The sequence below is a fragment of the Acinonyx jubatus genome, chromosome X, assembly GCF_027475565.1.
Source record: "Acinonyx jubatus isolate Ajub_Pintada_27869175 chromosome X, VMU_Ajub_asm_v1.0, whole genome shotgun sequence".
NCBI classification, from domain to species: domain Eukaryota; kingdom Metazoa; phylum Chordata; class Mammalia; order Carnivora; family Felidae; genus Acinonyx; species Acinonyx jubatus.
The window spans coordinates 44,599,415-44,617,707 of NC_069389.1; the positions used below are offsets into that span (position 1 = coordinate 44,599,415).

Below are 18,293 nucleotides of genomic sequence, written 5' to 3' on the forward strand. Positions count from 1 at the left end.
CAGATTAGTTCTATATCTAAATGTACATGTACCTATAAACACTTAGAGTATTGCCATGTTCAAATGAAGCAAACTATTTTATTTCTCTCAAATATTCATCTGAATTACATAAGGAAAGTAGGATATGAAATTCTAAATGTATAAACTTTTGTTTTTGTTTTTTTACATTGTCCCCTTGAATTGTGGTATAAACCATATAGGATTTGTTTAACTCCCGTACTCTCTGGTGCAATCACAAAACTGGAATCCAGTCCCTGTTAATTGGTAAGTCTTGAAGTAATTTCCATGTGTGAAAATATCATGGATTTTACTGAGTCACATTGCTGAAGACTGCATAGGAAAGGAGATAGCTCCAGAGCTAAGGTAGTTTTCCCATTAACAGAATGTTATGTTCTGTGGTGGGGTACTGTCAGAAATTTCTACAGGAACGAAGTTGAGAAATGTAGCTAATTTCATATCATGAAAACCCAAACCACATCTCTAATCTCTGTCATAATTTTGGGAGAAGTACAAACAACATGATTCTGCTTTTAATTCCCTACAGCAGGCATGGGAGTATTGTTCATATTAAACATAGAAGGAGCACCTGGGAGTGAAGAACGTATCATGGAGTGCCTAAGCCAGTGGTAACTGAACAACATGCAGATGCTTACGCTCCAGGCAGGATATTCTGCTTCCCATTGCTACCCAGATGGAGAAGTTGGTCCATCCAATGGCATGGTTGCTCCTCACGCCATCCTGACTATGGTATCCCAAAGAGTAATGCAAATGTTTCAAAACCTCTTTCCTACACCTCTACTCTAAATCTACATATGTAGTGTCCCTTGACAAAATATGAGCCAGGCAATACTGAATAAAATATCTGACTTTGAATGATAGGCTTATTTATATACACAGGTATTTGGTGCTGACAATTGAGGCAACACATTAGAAATTCTTTTCATAGGGAGGATTAATACTCAATTTTAAAGAAGCATAAAATATTTACCTATACTTGCTTCTTGGTAAGTATGTTCTACCAAAACAATTCAGTGTGAAGCCCACAAGCTCTATTCACACATCCCTTTACAACACATTCTTTTAATTCAAAACTTTAGATGTGGATCTCATCTTATCATTAACTTCAGAATTCCAAAACACACATGCATTTCATCAGACACAGTGCTTTTTCTTGTGGCCAACCCATAAAACAGAACAAAAGCACTTTGCAACCAGCCAGACATTCACACTACATGGGTCCTTTATACCTTAATGACAATATATAAGAGAAAAAAAGATCCCAGGAGGGAAAAAGCAAGTTGCATCATGAAAACGAAATAATGGCAAATTAAAAGCCATTGTTTAACCATCTTCCCAGCCTCAGAGTAGTTTGCTCCCAGCATGCCCTGGAATCACCCTAAAATCACTGAAACATTGTTTCTTTCTAATATGATTTTTTGCCAGACATTGGATCTTGCTTCTCCTAGTGACCATCCCTAATTGTTTGCTTCCCAAAAAGTTCCACCCAAGGACTTGGATAAAAATCAATATTCACACATCTGAATTAATTCTGATCTCATCACATGAGGATGAGTTTCGGTTTATTTCAATTATTGTTTTCAGGGCCTCTGAAGAACTGTTTGATTTTCTTCTCCCTCTCTTGATGGCTCTTCTTTCTTTTCTACTCCTGTGGAAGCTTTTCTGATGGACAGCGGGACTCTGTGGTATCAGAGTTGATGTTCAAGTGGCTAAAGCCTTCTACTAGCATTTTCCAAGAGGATGCATTTTGCCCTTTACAGTTCCCGGAAATAGCTTCCCTTTGAATGAGGCAATAATGGCATTTACACTTATTCTGATCTCTGTCATGTGAGAAATAGATCTTTCCTTCCCTTTCAACCCGATAAGGTGCCATGTGATAGTAACTTTTCTGTCTCATGTTCTCCATGAATGTCTTTTTCCTCTGAGGGAACGCTGACTTCTCCCACTGCCTCTCATGTTGGCTCATCTCATCTCTGTATTGCTGCTGTTGGATCGTTTCCTCTGGTAGAGGGGTGAGGTAGTTGCTATTAAAACTGGGGCTAACGTTAATATGATCCAGGTTTTGCACTTTGGAGAAAGATGATTGGGAAGTTGATGTAAGTTTCTGGGACATTTCTTTTGGTGGAATCAGCAATGAATCAGAATTAAAAGGTGGGGTAACTTTACGTGGAGGATCCATGGACGAATAGTCTCAGCTCAAAGCTACCTTTGAATCTCAGGGCTGGATAGGAAATTGAAGCTCAAGGTTCTCAGTTTGCTTGAAATTAATAAGAAAAAAGACTGCAGCCAAAAGTTGTCAAGCTGAAAAAAGTGGTGGGAGGAGAAGAAAGAACAGGGAGGGTCATAAAAAATTAGTTTTTATTTTTTAATGTAGAGAAATATCCTTATTTTCTAATGGGAATGAAACCAATAATAATGAAGCATATTAATGATTAAACATAGAGTGAAAGACATATTACAGTGACATTCTTTATCCAGACTCTACTTTTCTCCTGTAAACATGGGAGACAAAAATCCACTAGTATGGCAACTATTATCCTGTTTTGGAGAGTTTTGTATTATTAGTCATAATGAGCAAACCCAGCATCCAGGTCTTAGTCTTTTTACTTTATACCATTTTCTAATAAATGGAACCAGGGCTCCTAAGAGAAACTGTTGGTTCTAGAAGACTAAGGAAACAAATGTCAAATATAATATGGCATCCTTAAAAGTCTGAGGAACTGTTAAAGACAGATGCCTATACAAATAATCCATCAGTACTGACCTAAGAATTTAGAGAATGTTCTTCCAATCAGTGATATTATAAAAAAAGTAATTAACTCAGTAAATATTCAGTAAAGCTCACTATGTTTCATGCAGTATCTTGAGTCAGCATCCCACATGCTATGTTTCAGCCAAATTTGATCCTCTTTCTATTCATCACATGGCCTGTGCTCTAATTTCCACAACCTCATACTTGCTCTTGTGCACAACCTCATACATCCTTTGCCAGGAATGATTTCCTCCATCTTAATCTGGCCAATTGCTAGTTACCTTCACTCTCAGGAGGCTTTCTCTGACCCTCTGGAATTAGGTCATTTCCTGCTAAGTGCAGACAAGTCCATACAATTATCTTCTCTCTAATAGAAAACACTTATCACAGTTTCTTGTCAGTGCTTGTTTTATTGAATATCTCCCAACAGACTAGTTGGCTTCTTGAGGTCAGAGATCATGCTGTCTTTCCCTCTCTTCAATCCTAGATCCTAACATAATCTGGGATGATGTTTTATATATCTAGTGTCATAGTTAAATATCAGATGTTAGGAGGGAGAAATAATCAAATGTAAAACCATACATCAAATCCTGTTCATCCAACAAAGATTAAATGTTAAATAGAAGAGTGTAGCTAATAAATTTAATTTTTAATAGATGAAATATGATAGACATTCCTTGTAAAACTACAAATATATCAACATTTTATTCAAGTTCAAAATGAGATGATTGGAAATGCAGTCTGAGAGCTCTGCTTTGGGGGGAAAGGCTTCCTTACTCAGAATACCACACACATGGTAAGGGTCAGACCTTTGTTTTCCATCGAATGCTGATGTGTCTGGATATGGTGCCTGGACCTGTGACAACAATTTCTGTACCACAAGGGGATCTGGACTTAGGAGAAGCCTATCCAGTGAGAATAGAAGCTCAGAAATATGGAGTTTGTTACTTTATGGCATCATTGACTTATGAAGTTAATCATGTATATAACTACTCTGCAGTGGACTTTTGTTTCTCTGACATAATTTCTTATCACAAGTTAAACTAATTTAATTATGTTTTCTGCTATGTCAAGAGTGAATCTTAACTAAGTTATTCTAGTTCTCTCTAGTGGTTCATTTCTGGTGGCTGTTTGTCACCAGGGAGACAAAGTTAAGTCCTCTGTTGACTGCTGGCAACCCTCCCAGTGACTTTGACAAACTTCATCCATGACCTTTGGATTCCCCAACAGGTTCCTTAAACCCACCCAAGGTGTGCCAGTTTCTACAATGTTCATTTAAAGGTGGGGACCTGAATGATGGTACAATAGGCCACAGAATAAACTATGGGTGTTAGATCCATACTTTTACAATATATTATTTTACCTCTACTTAAACAACTCACCCAAGGATGAAATAAAGTGAGTGTTTTAGATAGGTAAACTAAGAGAAAAGCATACAAGTGGCACCAACCCCATCGACTTCTGCACATTGGTAGTGCACTGGTAAACTGGTCCTGGTAGGGGGAGGGGAGAATGCACCAGACTGTAACATATGTTGGCTAATTTCTGTCATGTAAACACTCCTGCCTTTACTGATTTCAAGCTGCTGACAATCTAACAACTGGTTTGTAAAATCCCTAGATGTTTTTGTACCGGCCCTTATGAATTGGAATGATCTTACTCCTGCAATCACTGAGTGCTGTGAAACTAAAGGAGATTGTCAGGAGTCCTGGCATTTTTCTCCTCCTCACTCATGTGTGACTTTCCCAAGCCTGGCATTAATGGCATCTTTTAGACCATAACTAGGCTGTTTGCAACCTCATATGTTTCCTTCTGGGGAGAGCAGGAGGAGAAGGAGTGGGTCTCAGAGCCTCATCCTCACAGGTGAATGGAACCTCAGGTGCTATGTTTAAGTCTTTGACCAGGACTCAAAACTTGCCTATGCCTGTCACACCTCCTGACCCTCAATTATGTACCAGAAACTGAGGCACCCAGAGATACAGCAGCTTGCTTAAGGTCACAGACACAGTTAGTAAGTGATGGGGCTGGAATTCTGCTTCAGATATGCTTTTCCTCAAAGCCAGAGTCAGTGGAGACACATCTGTGCTGTGAGGTGTTTCCTAGGGGGACAGGCACAATAAATCCAAATGTTTTACTGAGTGGTTGTGGAAACCACGACAAAGTCACGTTTGATTCAAGACATACTCCCTGAAGTCTGAAGTGCAGGAAAGCTTCAGTTACAAGGGAGACATAATTATCCATAGAACAAGATTATTGTATAAACTCTGAGACCTGCTTTACTTCCTTTTTAATCTCTTCCCTTGAAAAATACTACTAAGCAGAAGTAAGTAAGTAAGTAAATATATAACGTTGGAAAGAATGAGACATAACACTTACCTTCATACACTCTTAGTGAGACTGAGAGGCAGGCTAGGGATATGCATCAAGATTTAAATGTAAACTCCATAGGGTCCATACATTTTCTTTTTAAAAATGTCTTCTAATCAAATGATCAGATTGATGTACAAAGCTTTCTGAACAAAGATATTTACCCTAGCTATATTTGAAAAGGTGTAGAACTGGAAAGAACTTAAATATACATCCATAAAGGTTTGATTGAATAAAATAGACTAGTTCCATGGACAGGGTAATATGCATTTAAAACTTAAGGTTTCAGGCCACACTCAGTAAATAAGACATAGCCTCTGTAGAGAAAATATTATCATCGCAAAGAACATATCCCTCTTCTGAATCAGAGTATCTTACTTTTGCATTAGTTCAGAACTTGGGAGGAGCTGATGTTAAAACAGAATTCAATGTGCAAAAAATTTATTAGGGGAAACATCTGTGAGAGAAAGCATGAATTCAGGGGAAGCTAGGAGAGCCTTTAGAACCAACCTTATTCTGGTCTGAACTCTAGTGAAGAACAGAGAAGGAGTAAAGGTTGGGTAAAAGCATCTTTGACTACATAGCAGTTCTTTTTTTAAGTGTTTATTTATTTATTTTTGAGAGAAAGAGAGAAAAAGGGAGAGAGAGCGCGAGAGAGAGCTCACAAGTGGGGGAGTGGCAGAGAGAGAATCTGAAGCAGGCTCCAGGCTCTGAGCTGTCAGCACAGAGCCCAACAGGGGGCTTGAACTCACAAACTGTAAGATCATGACTGGAGCCAAAGTCAGACGCTTAACCAACCCAGGTGTCCCGACACATCAGTTCTAAGTAGAGTTTGCAAAGTCACTGGGGCGGGGCGGGGGAGTCCTTGTGTCACAATTGGCTATCTACTTGTATTGCTAGCCAAAATGGTATATTTAACTTTGAACTCCCACTTGTAACAATGAAAAAACAGACCAAATATATAAAACATTTGCTGGCAAATCCTTGTATATCAGGTAATGTGAAGGACAGTGATCCTTGAGAGAGAAGAAACAAAAGAGATGTGAACAATGACTGCTTAGAGAAGGTTTTCAGGCTACAGCACATGGGTGGGTGGGGGACCCAGATGGAGCCAGTGGACTTTCTGAGTTGAGACGAGAGACCTGAGTTTCTGAGAAATCAAGGCAACTAGTGTTCAAAAGATACCAGAGAGGAGAAAGCTGCAATGAGAGAAAACCGTAGGGGTCAAAGGGTCTACCTCATGTATTTTTTTTTAAAGGCTAGCAATCTACATGTGTACTACCTAGTGGGTAGCAGATTCAGAATGCTCTTTTTTATTTTAAAAAAATTTTTTAAACATTTTATTTATTTTTGAGACAGGAAGAGACAGAGCATGAACGGGGCAGGGTCAGAGAGAGGGAGACACAGAATCCGAAACAGGCTCCAGGCTCCGAGCTGTCAGCACAGAGCCCAACACGGGGCTCGAACTCATGGACCGCGAGATCATGACCTGAGCTGAAGTCGGACGCCCAACCGACTGAGCCACCCAGGCGCCCCTCCCTCATGTATTAAGCACATGTATGTGATGCCAGGGAAAGTACCATCTGAAAGGATTAGAAGGAACAGTGCCTAGTGCTTGGAGTAGGCGGTAATTGTGCCTGTTAAATCAGTAAGACTGGAAAACCTAGGGATACATGGGTAACTGGATTAGTACTCAGAAGAGTCTTTTGTCAGTAGTGGGGAGTAAGTATCCCCAGACCTGGTGCTGCTCTAGTCCCACCAAATAGTATTAAAACATAAGTAAATAGATGAATGAATGAACAAATACATAAGTGAATACACAAAAAATATTGGAGAAGTTGAGGGATAAACATTATTTTCATACACTGCTGGTGTGACTGGAGGGTAGGTTAGGAATATATGTCAAGATTTAAATGTAAAATCTATAGGATCATAAGAGGGTTCCCGTCAACACTTGGGTGTGAGGTAATTTCTGAGGACAGAGAAAGAATCATGTGCTAGGATTAGAGAAGACAATATTTAGTACTTGCACAGAAATTAGAAAAGTACCTGTTGCCAACAGCCAGGCTGGAAAACCTCAGGATTTATGGGATGTTAGGTAGAGTACTCAGAAGGATCATTTCTTGGTCATGGAGAATAATTAGCCATCTACTGCTCCATCTACAGCTCCAGTTATACTAAATCCTAAATGGAAGACCCAAAGAATCAAAGTGTTTCCAAGTAATTTAATTGCATAGTAGAAAAAGCACAAGAATAATTTTAGCATCACAGTAATATCCATCATTCGATAAGGTAGCATCCATTATCATACATTCAATCAAAACTTAGCAGGCATGCAAATAAGCGGGAAAATTCAACTCATAATGGGATGATAAATGAATCAATTGAGAATAGCCCAGACTGACACAGAAGTTAAAAATAGCAGATAAGGACAGTAAAACAGTTATTATAACTATATTCCATATGTTTAAAAAGTTAAGAGCACTGAGTAATATATAGAATACCTGAATCACTATATTGTACACCTGAAACTAATATAATACAGTATCCTCACTATACTGGAATGAAAATTTTAAAAATTAAATTGGAAAAAGTCAAGATATGTAAAATACAAAAAAAAAAACCCCACAAATGAACTACAGATGAAAAGTACAATGTGAAAGATAAAAAATACACTGGGTGTGATTAAAGGCACATTAGATATTGCAGAAAAAGTACTGAACTTTAAAGATAGCAATATAAGTTATCCAAAATTAAATGAAGAGGAAAAATAAATGTTTTTATAAATTCACAGAGCATCAGTGAGCTGTGGGAGAACTTCCAGCAGCTCTCATATTTGTGTAATTGGAGTCCCTGGAGGAGTGGATCAAGAGGTGGGGACAGATAAAAATTTGAAGAAATAATGCCCCCAGTTTTTCCATATTGATGAAAACTATAATCCCAGAAATGGAAGAAACTCAATAAAGCACAAGCACAAGTAACATGAAGGAAACTATACTAAGGCACATGACAATCAAATTGCTCAAAACCAGTGATAAAGAGAAAATCTTAAAGCAACCAGAAAGGTAAGAAATGTTAATTACCCAGAGGGATTTTTCCTGAGAAACAACCCAAGTAATGACAACGTAAGCAACATTTGCTAAAGCAAAAAGAAAACCTCTGAGCCTAGAATTCTATAAGCAGTGAAAATATTTTTCAAAAATAATGACAAAATAATGTCTTAAATAACATCTTTTTCACATACACAGAATCTAAGAGGATTAATCAACAGCAGACCTCCCCTTATAAGAAATGTTCAAGCAAGTCATTCAGGCAGAAGGAAAACAACACCAAATGGGAACATAGATTTCTGCAAAGCAATGGAAAGTACCTGAAATAGTAACTGCATGGGTAGAGGTATAAGATTTTTTTCTTACTATTTAAACTCTTTGAAAGATATTTGACTCTTCATGAAAAAAATAACAATGTAATGTAGGGATTTAAACATATGTAAAAGTAGGGGCACCTGGGTGGCTGAGTCGGTTAAGCATCTGACTTTGGCTCAGGTCATGATCTCATGGTTCATGGGTTTGAGACCCGTGTCGGATTCTGTGCTGACAGCTCAGAGCCTGGAGCCTGCTTCGGATTCTGTGTCTCCCTCTCTCTCTCTGCCCCTCCCCTGCTCGTGTTCTGTCTCTATCTCTCTCAAAAATAAATAAACATTAAAATTGTTTTAAACATATGTAAAAGTAAAATGTATGGAGAAAAACCCACAAAGGTTGGGAGGAGGGAAATGAAATATTAATGTAATGTTCTCATTAAGTTAAATAAAAATAGCTTTATTTAAAAGTATACTGTGACAAAATAAAAGTACCTTTTAAGCTCAAGATCAAACCCTCAAATAGCAATCAAATTTATTGCTAATAAGCCAACAAAAGATAAAATGGAACCAGAAAATATTACCAAAAAGGCAGAAAAAGGCAGAAAAGGAATAAAGTGCATATGGAACAGAAACAAAATCAGCCTCCCAGGAATAGTCTTATCTTATTATCACTGCCACACTCAGTCATGGACTGAGAGCAGCCTGTGGGAAATGTGGTCTAATAAAAATGTGGAGATGGATTTCAGAATGCAACAGCTGGTGGCCTAAGACAATTACTTTCCCTACAGGCAGAGTTATGAGATGTACTTCCTAATGGCAGTCACGCTAATGCCTCTGTCTGGATAACTCTTTCCCTCATCCTGATTAACTTCTATCCCTTCAGTTCTGAGGTTCAGGGCACTTCTTCAGGCAAGCACATCTGACTTCTCTAAAAGGCAAATGCTGACAAAGTCCCCTTTATTCTCTCTAACTTAGGTAAGTACTTACAAATTTGTTGTAACTGCTCATACAATTATGTATCTCTCCCAAGCCCACTAGAGTGTGATTTCAGAGTTGTAACAGCAGTGCCCAGCTCAGTGTTCTAGGGATTCATAGAATACAAACTCCCTCTTCAGGAGTGTGTAGGGTTCTTCTCAATGCCTGCAGCATTGTTCCTCTACATACCCTTGTTCTCTGATCCCTCACCGTCTTCAAGTATCTGCTTAATGTCACCTTCTCAACAAGACTGGCCATGAACACACCATTTAAAACTGCATACCCACCAATCAGCACTCCCACTCCTCCTTTCTTTCACTACTTTTCTAACAGCACATTACCTTTGACTGCATTTCATCGTTTGTTGATTTATTTATATTGTTTATCATTGTCTCTCCCACTAGAATATAAACTCAACAAGGGCAGGCATTTTAGATTGCTTAGTTCACTGGTGCATCCCCTGCTCCAACAACACTGCCTGGCACATAGATTATTCTTAATCAATATTTGTGGCTGAAATGAATTAAGTGCCCAATGCTAAGTAGGTGTTCAGCAAATGGTAGGCTTTATTAACGCTGCTTTCCTGGTTGAGTGATACTGGACAGGAGGTAGTCAGAGAACAGTGCAAATTGCTAAACACAGAGGGAGGAAATTGCTTGGATGTGGTCACCACCATCCACCTAGTTCTACCCAGAGCACAGTCCTGACAGGTGTTTTGGACTAAGTGGGTGCCTCTCACTCCCCCAGAGTACAGGCTGTCCTTATTAGTCAGCCACCCACACCCAGCATGGAGAGGGACGCTGAGGCAGAAAGCAGGAGCTGGATTGTTTGGTAGTTTCCTCTATGACATCACGTCAAACCTCACATTTACATTTGAAGTGCTTAAAATTCCTAGTCATACCATGTTCAACAGTAAATATCAACAACGGATATGTTGCCATGAGAAAGAGAAATGTTTTCACTGCAACCTGATGTGTTCGTTCTGTTAAAGAACAATTAGGAGTACTAAGAATGATTATTATTGACAATCACCAAGTGTCGAACACATAAAACTATAATAAGATTTATTAGGCTTATTTAACTGAGGAGGAACAGACTTAGCAAAGGAACATAACTAGACTAAGGTTAATAGAGTCAATAAGAGGCAATGCACTGATTTACCAGATCAACCTGTGAGCTTTCTCTCACACATTTCCAATATTCACGTTTTTAGGAAAACTGTATTATAGATAAACTTCAAAGGATGGGGTTGGGTTCACAGGCAGATATGAATACTTAGCTAGTTTTTTATTCAACAAAAAGAGGTTAAAGCTGCTTGAGAATTCACAGAGCTTCACTGGATAGAATATGATGGAAGCTCAAAAACACTGAATAAAAAATAGTCTAATTTTGGCTCATATGAAGGTAATTAGATAGAATTTTCACATAATTGATATACACACCTAAGACACAGTACATGAATCTTTAATTTTCTACCAAATAGTATACATTGTATCCTATAAAATAATAAAGGTACAATATTCAGAGAGTCATATAACTCCAAACACACAGAAAAGAAAATAGATCACAGGCAAACACTAACATTTTTACATATCTCTATCCAACCATTTTGTTTCTATGTGTAGGTATGGATATATGTATATATACTTTACAACATTAAAATGTACTTTATATACATTTTTTGGCCCAGCATGTTTTGTTAAATTGTTTTATTTTTTTTTAAGTTTTAAATGTTTATTTATTATCAAGAGAGAAAGAGAGACACAGTGTGCGAGTGGGGGAGGGGCAGAGAGAGAGGGAGACAGAATCTTAGTCAGACTCCAGGCTCCGAGCTGTCAGCACTGAGCCTGAAGTGAGGCTTGAACTCACAAACTGCGAGATCATGACCTGAGCCATAGTCAGATGCCTAACCAACTGAGCCACCCAGGCGCCCCTAAATTGTTTTATTGTTAAATTGATTTATTTTCTTTTAAAATTCAATAACGTTAAAAGCAAATATTGGGGCACCTGGGTGGCTCAGTCGGTTAAGCGTCCGACTTCGGCTCAGGTCATGATCTCATAGTCCGTGAGTTTGAGCCCCGCGTCAGGCTCTGTGCTGACAGCTCAGAGCCTGGAGCCTGTTTCGGATTCTGTGTCTCCCTCTCTCTCTGACCCTCCCCTGTTCATGCTCTGTCTCTCCCTGTCTCAAAAATAAATAAACGTTAAAAAAAATTAAAAAAAGCAAATATTGAACAGTGGACATGTAGAAAAGGAGAACAATATGAGGAAAATCTGAGATAGTACAAATCTCATATTAAAATCGATGTGAAATAAACAGAGTCACTGGTTGATTGAAAAGACATGATTTTTGTGTATCAATATTATATGCCCACAAAAGCAAGAGAATCACTTGGGAAATATCTTAAAATGAAATACTGAGAAAATCCAAAATGAAATTCGTAGTGTGTCATAGAAGGAAATAATAAAACTTTACTTACCACTCAAAATAGAATTTAAATGAACGAAGAGAACTTCAAAATAGCTTGGTGGTGAGGATGGTAGTTAGCTGAGCTGGGGATGAAGGGTGATAGTCACCCTGGTCATCCACCCTTATGAATCCTCTAGGACACAGTGACATCATGGATCTACCTCACAATTACAAGGCTGTGTTGCTATGGCACACTAGGGGTGCCATTTTTGGGACCACATCCTATTACCTCTCTTCAATCCTAATGCCTCTACTTTTACTTTAGTTTACTTCTTTACTTTACTTTACTTTACTTTACTTTACTTTACTTTACTTTTGGGGGAGGGTGGAATAAAAATATCATAGTACATAACAAGGAGTTATGGTATATTCCAACCCCAAATACTATTGACAGAGACTGGACATGTGTCTGGATCAGATGACCCATAAATTATTAATATGTTCACACTTTAGTGCTTCTGAGGGAATAAGATTTTGGGGACACGGGGATATTTGTCTATTTTGTGTACTGCTGTAACCCAAACATCTAGAACTTTTTTTGGCACATTGTAGGCACTTCATAAATCTTCCTAGATTGAACAGATTGGTCTGGCTCCCCCATGAAACTATAAGGACCTCCAGGGCAAGGACCCTGATCTTTGGAAACCAATTCTCCAGGACACTGCTAAACTTCTGCTAGGTATCACTGAATATTGACTCAATCAAGCAAATAAATTCCCAAACACAGTCAACAAGTGTTTGAATTTTTACTTTAGAGTTATTATTTTCTCTGTAGTGCACCTGAACTGTGACTTAATAATTTTCTTTAAATAAAAAGCACCATTTAGTTAAAAAAAAAAAACAAGTACGCAACTAATTAAATATAGGAAAAAGAAAATAAAACTATAAAATTTTTACAAATAAGGTTCAGATTGGGTAGTAAAAATGCTATAATTCCCTAAATTTCATAGAGACAGAGTAGAGTGGTTGTTTCAGGGGCTGGGAGAAAGATGAACAAGGAGTTAATTGATAAAGAGTTTCAGTTTTGCAACATGAAAAGGGCTCTGAAGATTGAGTGGGTGACAATATGAATGTACCTAAACTTCCCCTAGAAGTTGAGGGACCAGATGACAGAAGCTTGTGGCAGGAATGATTTAAGAAGAGATTTGGGAAGAAGTCTGGAGAAGATGGCGGCATAGGTGGACACAGGGCTCACCTCATCCTGCTGACCCGCTTAGATTCCACCCACATCTGCCTAAATAACCCAGAAAACTGCCAGAAGACTAGCAGAATGGACTCTCTGGAGCCAAGTGTAGACAAAAGGCCCATGGAAGAGGGTAGGAAGGGCAGAGAGACGGTAGGTGCTATGCGGACTGGCGGGAGGGAGCTGAGGCGGTGGAGGGGCAGCCCGCCCTGCAAAGCAGAGCCCCTGAAGTGTGGCTCACAAAAGCAGAGGGGCCAGATGGAGTGAGTTCTGACAGCCAATGGGACTTAACATCTGGAAGGTTAAAAGTCAACAGCTCTGCTCTCAGAGAGCAGGTAGGCCAAGAGGACACCGGGAGGCAGAGTCGTTGAGCCCCGGGAGACAGAGCTCAGCTTGGCAGGGGAAAAAAGCCCCCTGGGAAGCACCATCTCCGTCTCCCATCCCCCAGGCAATATTCCACAGGGAACCAGTTCCCGTCACAGAACTTGCTATCACCATGCAAATGCCCAACGTTGTGCTTCCGTGGATCCATCCCTCCACTGGGCCTGCCTCCCTCCTGGTACTGCAGGGCCCTTCCTGCAGGGGACCACCGATGGCAAAGTGAGCTAAGCCTATACCTCCCGCCCCTGTGAACCTTGGATCCACCCTGGCTAATACACCAGGTCCCATTGAATCAGCACCACAGGCTTGGCAGTGTGCAAGCAGCCCAGACAGGGGCCACATCACTCCACAGTGAGTCCTGCCCCTGGGAGAGGGGAACAGAAGGTACATACCAGTTTGACTGTGGCCCCAGCGGTGGGCTGGGGGCAGACATCGGGTCTGACGGCAGCCCCGCTCACCAACACAAGTTACTCCAGACAGCACAGGGGAAGTGCCCTGCAGTTTGGAGCTACCACAGGGACTACGCAAAATGATGAAATGGAAGAATTCTCCTCAAAAGAAACTCCAGGAAGTAGCAACAGCTAACGAAGTAATCAAATCCGATTTAAGCAATATAACGGAACAAGAATTTAGAATAATCATCATAAAATTAATCTCTGAGCTTGAAAAAAGCATAGAGGACAGCAGAGAATCTATTGCTACAGAGATCAAGGGGCTAAGAAATAGTCATGAGGAGCTGAAAAATGCTATAAATGAGGTGCAAAATAAAATGGAGGTGGCCATAGCATGGATTGAAAAGGCAGAGGAGAGAATAGGTGAATTAGAAGATAAAATTATGGAAAAAGAGGAAGCTGAGAAAAAGAGAGATAAAAAATCCAGGAGTATGAGGAGAGAATTAGAGAACTAAGTGATGCAGTCAAATGGAACAATATCTGTATCATAGGAATTCCAGAAAAGGAAGAGAGAGAGAAAGGGGCTGAAGGAGTACATGAACAAATCATAGCTGAGAACTTCCCTGATCTGGGGAAGGAAACAGACATTGAAATCCAAGAGGCACAGAAAACTCCCTTCAGACGTCACCTGAATCTATCTTCTGCACGACATATCATAGTGAAACTGGCAAATTACAAGGATAAAGAGAGAATTCTGAAAGCAGCTAGGGATAAATGGGCCCTAACATACAAAGGTAGACACATAAAGGTAGTAGCAGATCTATCTACTGAAACTTGGCAGGACAGAAAGGAATGGCAGGAAATCTTCAATGTGATGAACAGAAAAAATATGCAGCCGAGAATCACTTGCATTCTTATACACTAACAATGAAGGAACAGAAAGACAAATAAAGAAACTGATCCCATTCACAAATGCACCATGAAGCATAAATACCTAGGAATAAATCTAACCAAAGATGTACAAGATCTGTATCCTGAAAACTATAGAAAGCTTATGAAGGAAATTGAGGAAGATACAAACAAATGGAAAAATATTCTGTGCTCATGGATTGGAAGAATAAATATTGTTAAAATGTCAATACTACCCAAAGCTATCTACACATTCAATGCAATCCCAATCAAAATTACACCAGCATTCTTCTCGAAGCTAGAACAAGCAATCCTAAAATTCATATGGAACCACAAAAGGCCCCAAATAGCCAAAGTAATTTTGAAGAAGACCAAAGCGGGAGGCATCACAATCCCAGACTTTAGCCTCTACTACAAAGCTGTAATCATCAAGACAGCATGGTAATGGCACAAAAGCAGACACACAGACCAAATGGAATAGAATAGAAACCCCAGAATTAGACCCACAAAAGTATGGCCAAGTAATCTTTGACGAAGCAGGAATGAATATCCAATGGAAAAAAGACAGTCTCTTTAACAAATGGTGTTGGGAGAACTGGACAGCAACATGCAGAAGAATGAAACTAGACCACTTTCTTACACCATTCACACAAATAAACTCAAAATGGATGAAGGACCTGAATGTGAGACAGGAAGCCATCAAAACCCTAGAGGAGAAAGCAGGACAAAACCTCTCTGACCTCAGCCACAGCAATTTCTTACTTGACACATCTCCAAAGGCAAGGGAATTAATTAAAAGCAAAAATGAACTATTGGGACCTCATGAAGATAAAAAGCTTCTGCACTGCAAAGGAAACAATCAACAAAACGAAAAGACAACCAACGGAATGGGAAAAAGATATTTGCAAATATCGGACAAAGGGCTAGTATCCAAAATCTATAAAGTACTCACCAAACTCCACACCTGAAAAACAAATAATCCAGTGAAGAAATGGGCAGAAGACATGAATAGACACTTCTCTAAAGAAGACATCCAGATGGCCAACAGGCACATGAAGAGATGCTCAATGTCACTCCTCATCAGGGAAATACAAATCAAAACTTGGTTTATCTGGTTTTGATACATATTTTTTAAAATACACTGAGATATCACCGCTTGCCAGTCAGAGTAGCTAAAATGAACAAATCAGAAGACTATAGATGCTGGAGACGATTTGGAGAAATGGGAACCCTCTTACACTTTTGGTGGGAATGCAAACTGGTGCAGCCACTCTGGAAAATAGTGTGGAGGTTCCTCAAAAAATTAAAATAGATCTACCCTATGGCCCAGTAATAACACTGATAGGAATTTATCCATGGGATACAGGAGTGCTGACGCATAGTGGCTCTTGTACCCCAGTGTTTATAGTAGCACTTTCAACAATAGCCAAATTATGGAAAGAGCCTAAATGTCCATCGATTGATGAATGGATAAAGAAGTTGTGGTTTATATACACAATGGAATACTACTTGGCAATGAGAAAGAATGAAATATGGCCGTTTGTAGCAACGTGGATGGAACTGGAGAGTGTTATGCTAAGTGAAATAAGTCATACAGAGAAAGACAGATACCATATGTTTTCATTCTTATGTGGATCCCGAGAAACTTAACAGAAGACCATGGGGGAGGGGAAGGGTAAAAAAAATGTAGAGAGGGAGGGAGGCAAACCATAAGAGACTCTTAAAAACTGAGAACAAACTGAGGGTTGATGGGGGGTGGGAGGGAGGGGAAAGTGGGTGATGGGCATTGAGGAGGGCACCTGTTGGGATGAACACTGGTGTTGTATGGAAACCAATTGGACAGTAAATTTCATATTTAAAGAAATAAAATAAATAAAACATAATAAAATAATCTCAGCCTCAGGGGTGTCAAGGGAGATAGCCATATATTTAATGAGGGTCTCCTTCAACCTCTGTAGGAAGGCTATTGGGCTCTCATTCTGTGTTTGTAAAATAGTGGCTAATTTTGTATAATTTAGGGGCTGAGTCTTAGATATTTTAATGTTTTTTTTTAAATACAAGCTTGGAAGTGGCAGCAGTACCATTCCCCAATCAGATGGTCATATTCCCAATTAGGATTTTGAAGTGGAACTGCCTGAGTTCTAGTTAGGGAGTTGCAAGTTCCCTATAGGACCTCCAGTCCCATGGTAATTAATGAGTTGCCCATCCCCATATCTCTTAGCTGCTGCCTGAACCCCACAATTTTCTGTCTCATTAAGAGTCTGATTTAACAAATGCATTATATCTTTCCAGGTCAACTCAAAAACATACGTAATATTCTGAAAAACCTCTATATACTTATCCGATGAGAAAATTTATCTATTTCTCCTTTTATCTGTCTTAAACTTTGTAATGTAAAAGGTTTCTCCTTCTGGCATTCTAGCTTCTCATAAGGGAAACATGTCTGTTATATTACAGGGCGGGCCCAGATGAGGTGGGCAGTAGGGAGCAGAACTGCACTTTTTATATAGATTGAGGACCCAAGGAGGTGGAGGTGGAAGACTTCCTTTCCTCCTTCTCTAGGTCTGCTTTGGATACAGGTAAGGGGCCCTTAATTGTTTCCCCTCCAGAAAGGGTTGCCATTAAATCAGGATCCACCTTACAGTACTTACATGTATCTCGATTTTTTAAAAATCTTAAACCAGTGTATATTTAAAATCCATTTAATATAAAATTTCCTTTTAAAGATTTCCCTCATGAACCTTCTAAACTTTCCTTTGTATTCAGATTTTGTCCCAAGCCATTTGTCTCCAAATAGCCAGTCTCATTGAGGACAAAATTACTTTCTTTTACCTTTCACAAAAATGTATTTCCATTCCTTATATTTTTCTTACATACCCATCTTTTTTTACATATGGAGTTGTTTTTTTATTTCCATCAGTCTTAATTACATTTAGCAGAATTTTAACTCTTAGAAACCTTAGTCTCCAGGGAAAACTCAGTAGTAATCAATTGTGAACTGTCTGTTACATCAGGATTCCTTAGATGTCAAACTTATGAATCAATTAAGCACAAAACATGTTTTTTTTAACAGACCCAAATATCCTTAGTTTTTCTGCAACAAGTCAAAAGCACAAACCCACATCTAGTAATTAGTGCTTTTGCCTTTTATCTCATTAGACATACAATGAATTTAATCTTAATTAATCATGCAAGTAAAACTTTAACGTTTTAGGTCACCAAAGACTTTGAAAGCTATTTTAACAATTACCCATGAAAACTATGAGACAGACAACATTAAACATTATTTAAGTTATTCTTTTGCTAACAAACTGGAACAGAGAAAACATGAGCTTATCTGACCTTCAGCAAATCTAGATAGAATAAAAGTTTTGTTTTGTTTTCCACTAGTGGAATTAGGCAGTCCATGTCAGTCTGGAGCAGACAGGGAATTTCCCTGAAACAAAGTGAGTTTGGGCAGCTGCTGGGGAATATTTCTTAAGGTCCCC

General features: G+C 39.1%; 1 long non-coding RNA gene across 1 annotated transcript; it reads right to left on the reverse strand.

Annotated features, from left to right (window-relative positions):
- Positions 1–1,543: 1,543 nt before the first annotated feature.
- LOC106988959 (uncharacterized) lies at positions 1,544–12,583 on the reverse strand. Its single transcript, XR_008290108.1, has 3 exons — positions 11,951–12,583; positions 7,187–7,321; positions 1,544–2,298 (listed from the first exon to the last, which is right to left on the reverse strand). It is a non-coding gene; the product is annotated as an uncharacterized LOC106988959 (long non-coding RNA).
- Positions 12,584–18,293: the final 5,710 nt, after the last annotated feature.